The sequence below is a fragment of the Cherax quadricarinatus genome, chromosome 27 (genome assembly GCF_038502225.1).
Source record: "Cherax quadricarinatus isolate ZL_2023a chromosome 27, ASM3850222v1, whole genome shotgun sequence".
NCBI lineage: Eukaryota > Metazoa > Arthropoda > Malacostraca > Decapoda > Parastacidae > Cherax > Cherax quadricarinatus.
This window is the reverse complement of record NC_091318.1, coordinates 11,830,491-11,839,791: the sequence shown is the minus strand read 5'-3', so window position 1 is coordinate 11,839,791 and position 9,301 is coordinate 11,830,491.

Genomic DNA, 9,301 nt, shown 5'->3' with positions numbered 1-9,301 from the left:
TCCATGAATTGGATCAAGTTAATATTGCTTTCATAATTACATTCACGCCTTCTACAGCCGGGTTAATGTGTGTCATTTGTGCAATGAAAAGATATTGATTTTCTTTTGAATTGTTGAAAGTTTGTCGGCCTGAATTCAAACAGTCTCTATACCAAAGCGTCGAATATACACAATATGGGAGACGAAGACCCTCTATTCTTTCCCACATTACATTATAAACTAATGTCTAGTATTCGCAATGTATTGTTTACGCCAGAAAAGTGGCTTATTGAAAGTTATTCAGCGTTTGGTGCCCTGGGATTGTTCTGAAGTTATACACGCCGCCCTCCCACAGCGGGACTTGACACAGGATCCTGAGAGCAGTTTTCACGAAGTCGTTATAGCCACTTTGCTGGGAAGTGCTTAAGCCTCTCCGGGGAATTGGAAATCACGGAAGGCTGGAAACTCCGAGCATGAAGCCAAGTGTATTATAGACGGCTTTATTGAAGACAGAAGTATTGTGGTCCCTTGTGGAGGTTTGTTGATGCTGAGTTTTGGTGATACTGTCCGTGTATTGAGTCTTACTGGTGTTCAGTCTTGCTGGTGATGAGTCTTGATGTTGAGCCTTGCTGGTGTTGGGTCGGTGGTGCGGTATTGAGTGATTTTACAGTACGATATTTGGCTAGTGTTGATGGTTCTGGTGTTGATGGTTCTGTGGACTGGTGTCATGGTATTTAAAAATCATTCTCTCTCTCTCTCTCTCTCTCTCTCTCTCTCTCTCTCTCTCTATATATATATATATATATATATATATATATATATATATATATATATATATATATATATATATATATATCTTCATCATTACTATTTTATTTAGGGAGAATTCCTAAACCTGTGGCTATTCATACTCCGCCTAGGGAATGGGAGGTAATCAGGTTCGACATAAGGAATGGGAAAATAAATACAATTCTTGGCTCAAAGACCCCTAACGAATCAAGGAACCTTGAAGGCTACTGAGGTATTGAAATACTGAGGTACTGAATGACTGACGTACTCAAGTATTGAGGTACAGTCATATTGACAACTAAGTCTGTTTACTAGACGTGTCACTATGAGCACCAGAGGCAGGAGCGCGCGCGCACGCACACACACTCTCACACTCTCTCACACACACACACATACACACACACAAACACACACACACACACACACACACACACACACACACACTCGTTGGGAAATATTTCGTTAGCCTGAGAGTAGTCGGGAAGTGGAAAGATTGTGGAGAAGAAGTGGTGTAGGCAGGCGCCATACATAGTTTTAAAAGCAGGTACTATAGAGCCCACTAGGCTATGCGAATCTGAAGAATGGCAAATTAAGAGGCTAGGCACGGATCCGAAAATCGCCCCCTGTAACTCAAAAAAATAGGCGAGTACAAATAAGGAGTACACAGATAAGGAATACTTCATAAAGTATGACAAGTATTATTATTTTAAATTGTAACGCAAGTGCAAGAAATTCGAAATATACATCTCGAAGCTCAAAAATAAACAGCAAATGCTTCATCAGATTATACATAAACACGTGAGTCCATAGGCCAAAAACACGGTTTATTTCCATTGCTCTATTTTTCTCCAGTCTTGAAGAAAATCACTGTTGAACCATGGATGTGCAGTACTACAGATCATCGTTGCAGCATCACCTGCGTCGTTCAGTTAGAAACAAACTTCATGAACTGACTGGGGATACCACCATCCATCACGACACTGTAACACACCACAAACCAGATCTTATTCAGAACATTTTACAGAATATAGAATGGGAAATGCAACGAGTGATTGATAACCTAGATAAAAAAAACCTAGAAGACTGCTTTGAAGGTTATTATTATATATATATATATATATATATATATATATATATATATATATATATATATATATATATATATATATATGCAATAAGATCACAGTAAACAGGTGATTTCAGAATATGCAAAAAACCACTCTGAAAGAATAGAGAAATCCCAAGCGCTTTCGTGACTATTCATTATCAAGGAACTATAATGTGAGTAGTCACGAAATCGCTTGGAATTTCTCTATTCTTTCAGAGTGGTTGTTTTGCATATATATATATATATATATATATATATATATATATATATATATATATATATATATATATATAGAGAGAGAGAGAGAGAGAGAGAGAGAGACAGAGAGAGAGACAGAGAGAGAGACAGAGAGAGACAGACAGAGACAGACAGAGAGACAGAGGAAGATCGCATTCAGCAAGACTCGATACTGCTACTGGTGACGGTCAAGATTCCCAGGCAGCGCTCTTAACCACTCGGCCACATAAATGCCACATAAGCTGGGCAGCCTGGTTCACAAGCCATATTTCTTTCCCAGCCCGGGCACGTCAGTCAGCCTCAAGCATGGATTCACGCTATTTCAATCTCTTCTTGTATGTTCTGACATCTCAAGCTATTTTTTATATCAGTGCACCAAGCAGAAACAAGCGCGTCACATTTATAAACGAATATCATTTAAAATTATAATTTATACGAGTCATTGATGTGTTGGTCAATGTTATTTAATCATATAAAATTTGATAGTTAATATGCACATGAGTGTGTTACGAGGCGTGAAATTAAATTAACAGCCACAGTTTCTGGGTAAATTATTACCGTAATTATATTACGAGTAATTCATAATGTACATGGCGTCCCAAAACACTGGACCCATAGGAAAAACAACTGTTATTTACTCAAAGTTAAACAAACACATTCGTAATGTCCGTTGTACATTAATTCAGACAGTAAGAGAAACGTTTATGTGTATAATTGTTTATACATCAGTGAAGTGAAAAATCACCTTATTGACGTGTAAACTGTTTATCTTACGATGTGTACAAACTTCTGAGGAACCCTGAATGAGGGAAATTCATAGGAGAAGCAATGACTATCCAGCATGGTGAATTAGAGACTTGTGAAACACTTGCGTATTCTTACTGAGGAAACGTTTCGCCAATAAGTGACTTCCTCAGTCCAATATAGAGAAGAATGTTTGAATAAACGCTGCAAGAGTGTCTAATTCATCAACCTGTCGGTTCTCTGAGCTGTTTATCTTCATTACTATCCAGCATACATTCATGACGAGTAAACTACAATCTACCTATATGTAATATTTACTTGGCCAATTAGGGCAGTATTAATTTTAGTCACAAAAAATTTTAAACCCATTACGATCACTCAGCTAGCTAGGGTATTATTATTGATATTTTGTAATATTTATTAAGAGGTGTTAAATAATTAAAAATCCTTATTTTTATTTTTATTATATAGAGGAAAAACGCCAAGGGAAATGCAGCACCTGGAAATTGGAGACAGATGGAAATACTGGGAAAAATGAGACTTGTATACCTTGGTCAGAAGCCAAGACTTTGTTTAGCAAATATTGTAAAGATAAGGAGAGACATTTTATATTCACAGACACACACACACACACACACACACACACACACACACACACACACACACACACACACACACACCTACACACACACCTACACACACAACAGGCCTAGTGTCAAATCGACATGTGCCTAGGACAAAATGGTAACCTACACACACACACACACACACACACACACACACTAACACACTAACACACACACACACACACACACACACACACACACACACACACACACACACACACACACGCACACACACCTACAGACAAACACCTACACACACACCTACACACACACACCTACACACACAACAGGCCTAGTGTCAAATCGACATGTGCCTAGGACAAAATGGTAACCTACACACACGCACACACACAAACACACACACACACACACACACACACACACACACACACACACACACACGCACACACACACACACACACACACACACAAATGTCAGATTGGTTAGATAAGTGGTTGCTTGAATTCAGTCCCAGTAAATGCAAGGTGCTGAAGATTTTTGAAGGAGCAAGAAGACCGGAAACGGGGTATAGGCTAGGGGAACAGACTGCAGACTTCCCTCAGCTAGAAAGACCTAATGATGAGCATAACGCCTGGTATTTCACCAGAGGCTCTCATCAGTCATATAACCGCAGCCAATGCTCGTCTGGCAATTCTCAATATAGCCTCCAGAAAAATCAAGAGTCTTTCCAGGCCCTGTATACAACATATGTTAAGTAGATCTTGGAGTATGAAGCATCGGTTTGGAGCCGACACCTGAGAAAATATGTTAATAAACTCGAGAAAGTACAGAGGAATGCAACCAGGCTTGTTCCTGAGGTAAGGGGGATGAAATGCAAGGAGAGGCTAACGGGGATGAATCTAACAACAATGTGGTGCAGAAGATCAGGGAAGACATAATAACAGCCAAAACTACTCAGGGGAATTAATAGCTTAGACAGGGGCAGGCTGCTTGAGAGGCACGAAAGAGATACTCGAAGATACAAGTGGATGTTAAAGACAAAGATGAGACACAAGGGTATCAGGAAGCATTTCTTCAGCCTCAGACACGTCGGAAAGTGGTGCGATCTCAGTTAGGAAGTGGTAGACAGACTCCATACATAGTTTAAAGGTTAGGTTAGGTCTTAGTCAGATGGTGACCCGCCTTTGGAGCTCTGGTCATCTGACCAAGGCCTTCCGCTGGCTTACCGGTCCACCTCTTTAAAAATTATGATCAGTTATAACCATTTTAATTATTATTATAGTTTAAAGAAGGTAAGACAGGGCCCACGAGGCTACAAGGGAGTGGAAACAAGCAGGTGAAGAGTCGGAGCCAGGATGTAAGAATTGACTGACCCCTACAACCACAAATAGATGAGCATACACACTTTTATATATATATTATTATATATATATATGTATTCAGATATTTGGGAGTGGACGTGTCAGCGGATGGGTCTATGAAAGATGAGGTGAATCATAGAATTGATGAGGGAAAAAGAGTGAGTGGTGCACTTAGGAGTCTGTGGAGACAAAGAACTTTGTCCTTGGAGGCAAAGAGGGGAATGTATGAGAGTATAGTTTTACCAACGCTCTTATATGGGTGTGAAGCGTGGGTGATGAATGTTGCAGCGAGGAGAAGGCTGGAGGCAGTGGAGATGTCATGTCTGAGGGCAATGTGTGGTGTGAATATAATGCAGAGAATTCGTAGTTTGGAAGTTAGGAGGAGGTGCGGGATTACCAAAACTGTTGTCCAGAGGGCTGAGGAAGGGTTGTTGAGGTGGTTCGGACATGTAGAGAGAATGGAGCGAAACAGAATGACTTCAAGAGTGTATCAGTCTGTAGTGGAAGGAAGGCGGGGTAGGGGTCGGCCTAGGAAGGGTTGGAGGGAGGGGGTAAAGGAGGTTTTGTGTGCGAGGGGCTTGGACTTCCAGCAGGCATGCGTGAGCGTGTTTGATAGGAGTGAATGGAGACAAATGGTTTTTAATACTTGACGTGCTGTTGGAGTGTGAGCAAAGTAACATTTATGAAGGGATTCAGGGAAACCGGCGGGCCGGACTTGAGTCCTGGAGATGGGAAGTACAGTGCCTGCACTCTGAAGGAGGGGTGTTAATGTTGCAGTTTAAAAACTGTAGTGTAAAGCACCCTTCTGGCAAGACAGTGATGGAGTGAATGATGGTGAAAGTTTTTCTTTTTCGGGCCACCCTGCCTTGGTGGGAATCGGCCGGTGTGATAATAAAAAAAAAATATATAATATATATATATATATATATATATATATATATATATATTTCTTTCAACACACCGGCTGTGTCCCACCGAGGCGGGGTGGCCCAAAAGGAAAACGAAAGTTTCTCCTTTTACATTTAGTAATATATACAGGAAAAGAGGTTACTAGCCCCTTGCTCCCGGCATTTTAGTCGCCTCTTACAACACGCATGGCTTACGGAGGAAGAATTCTGTTCCACTTCCCCATGGAGATAAGGGGAAATAAACAAGAATAAGAACTAGAAAGAAAATACAGTAGAAGAAAACCCAGAGGGGATGTGTATATATATGCTTGTACATGTATGTGTAACGTGACCTAAGTGTAAGTAGAAGTAGCAAGACGTACCTGAAATCTTGCATGGTCATGAGACAGAAAAAAGGACACCAGCAATCCTACCATCATGTAAAACAATTACAGGCTTTCGTTTTACACTCACTTGGCAGGACGGTAGTACCTCCCTGGGCGGTTGCTGTCTACCAACCTACTACCTAGGATATATATATATATATATATATAATGTATATATATATATATATATATATATATATTGTAGTGCTAATTGACCAGTTTTACCTATTCGGCACGACAATATATATATATATATATATATATATATATATATATATATAGGATGGGGTCCACCTCTGGTGTAAATTGTGGGACCCATTGCCTCGGAGAAGTGCATAAAAAGACTTCAAGGAAGAATATATATATATATATATATATATATATATATATATATATATATATATATATATGTAAAACAGCTAGTTCCTGTCGTGAATAAGAGAGCAACTCTTCCCCCGAAAAGAACGGCTACCCCCTGAGTAAGTTACTCATATTTTAGAGTGACGGTTATTCATGAGGATAGACTGTTACCACCTCTCCCTCTCAAGACAACAATCACCCCCTGAGTAAGAACCACCCTCCCTCAGTAAGAAACCCTCCCTGAGTAAGACAGCCACCCTTGCTGAGTAACAATTATATCTGAGAGAGCAGGTTACAACCTGTATTCAGACAGCTATCCCTTCACCCCCGTAAGTAAAGACAACTTTCCCCCGCGCACTAAGTATGGATAAGCACCAACTCAGCTATTCCTATGAGTAAGCCAACCACCCCCACTTTTCTCTGAGTAAGCCAACCACCCCCACTTCCCCCTGAGTTAGCGAACCACCCCCACTTCCCCCTGAGTTAGCCAACCACCCCCACTTCCCCCTGAGTTAGCCAACCACCCCACTTCCCCCTGAGTAAGCCAACCACCCCCACTTTCACCTGAGTTAGCCAACCACCCCCACTGAGTAAGCCAACCAACCCCACTTCCCCCTGAGTAAGCGAACCACCCCCACTTCCCCCTGAGTTAGCCAACCACCCCCACTTCCCCCTGAGTAAGCCAACCACCCCCACATCCCCCTGAGTAAGCCAACTACCCCTACTTCCCTGAGTAAGCCAACAACCACCTGTGTATAAGCCAGCCCATTCCCTCTCCCTCCCTCTGAATAAGAAGAAGGAACATAAGGCTCATGAGCCTTGGTGGAGATGCTTGCTATAACTTTATAAGTTTGTCTTATGTGAGTATCCATTTTCTATTTCCGCTGTGTTATGTTTGGGTGAATCAGCTGATTGGTTGGGCAAGTCCGCCTCTATCTTAAGAGCCTAGTGAGGCGGGTCGTGGAAGTCCCAGCCGCCTCCGCCGCCGCCACCGCCGCTGCCAAGCTCAACGCAATCAACCTAAAAGCTCCATTAAGTCACCCAGTGTTACTTACATCACCAAAGTCTATCTTGCTTTCTCATTACCAGCCTTTTGATGTTATTATGTTGGAGTTTAATTTGGCTGGGTTTGAAGCCTATCCATTGCACTGGGTCATCGAGACTGCAATTCACTTGTACTCTAATAATAATAACAACTCATGAGAGGTTTAAGTAAACTCTCAAGTATACAAGTATACACTGAGAAAGACAAACTTCTCGGTGTATATATGCTATGATCTTGAAAGTGTTTTAGCTAACTTGTTTGAATTGGAGCATATTTAGAACTCATGGGTCATTAAGAGTATAATAAACCTGGACACCTAGAAGGAAACATACTTTTAATTCCCAAAATGGGCATTAAAATATATTCTCAGTGTATATACACTGAGAAATACACATGCATCTGGTTGTATATCCTATTATATAAGTGTTTTATTACTTATTAATGATTAATTAACAGCAGGCCACACTAAAGCTCGTAATGTTATCATGTTTGGGTAAATTTCCACGTAGCTTCGAATAATTACCGTGTTATGATGCTTTACAAGTGATATAGATATTGTTTCATTTGCTCTCATCTTCTTGAATGGGTAATTCACTCAGGGTAGAGAGGCGGACACACAGGTAGGCTACCATCGTGGCTCAAACACAACGTAATCAAGCGGAGAGCTCCATTAATTTCAGCTGCGACGTTTACATCAGCACTCCCTATTCTCTCCCTGATTAGCTGTTTCTAATTTATAAGCTCACTTGATTGGCTTTTAAGGTAAGAGCCTATATGCAGAGGCCCCCATGCAGGCGTGTGGAGGTGCGGCGGGGCCACACAGCCTAGGTAACAGCAATCAACGTAAGAGCAACGTCAGACCCAGCCTCAGTTACATCAGCGCTCCCTCTTGATAAATCATTCCCGCCCGTCTCACTGACGCTCGCGTTTTCTAAGGCTTTTATGGAATTGAAGGTGGAATAATTGAGTATTCTGTATTTTTAATGGCTGCCTGTGCTATTAATATACACGTGGAGAAAAGCTGAAAATGACTGGGGTTGAGCATGAGGTGGCAGGGGAGGGGACGCGGTTTGGACAGCAGGCTGGAAGGGGGGTGCGACCCCTCACATCATGCTTAATTCCCCTCAACCTGTGTACTGTATTTCCTTTTAGATCATGCTTAATTTCCCTCAGTATGTGTTGCATTTCCCCCCTTAAACCAATGCTGTAATTTCTCTCAAATTGCTGTTAATTACCCTGAAACCTTATAATTCCCATCGAACCATTCTTTAAGTCTCCCTTTAGATAATACTGTAATTCCCTTGACATTATTCATACGTCACTTCAAACCATTTTCTAATTCTTCTCAAATCGTGTTCTAATTCTCGTCAAACTGTTATAATTCTCCTTAAGCAATTATCTGATTCACCTTAAACGATATGTAATTCCCTCCAAGAATATAATTCCCCTCAAATTATATATAATTTTCACTTCAAATCATATTCTTATTCCACACTAAACCATTTTCTGATGCCCCTGTAAGCCATGTTCTGATGCCTCTTTAAACCATGTTCTGACGCCCCTTTAAACCATGTTCTGACGCCCCTTTAAACCATGTTCTGATGCCCCTTTAAACCATGTTCTGATGCCCCTTTAAACCATGTTCTGATGCCCTTTAAACCGTGTTCTGATGTCCTTTAAACTATGTTCTGATGCCCTTTAAACCGTGTTCTGATGTCCTTTAAACCATGTTCTGATGCCCCTTTAAACCATGTTCTGATGCCCCTTTAAACCATGTTCTGATGCCCTTTAAACCGTGTTCTGATCCCCTTTAAACC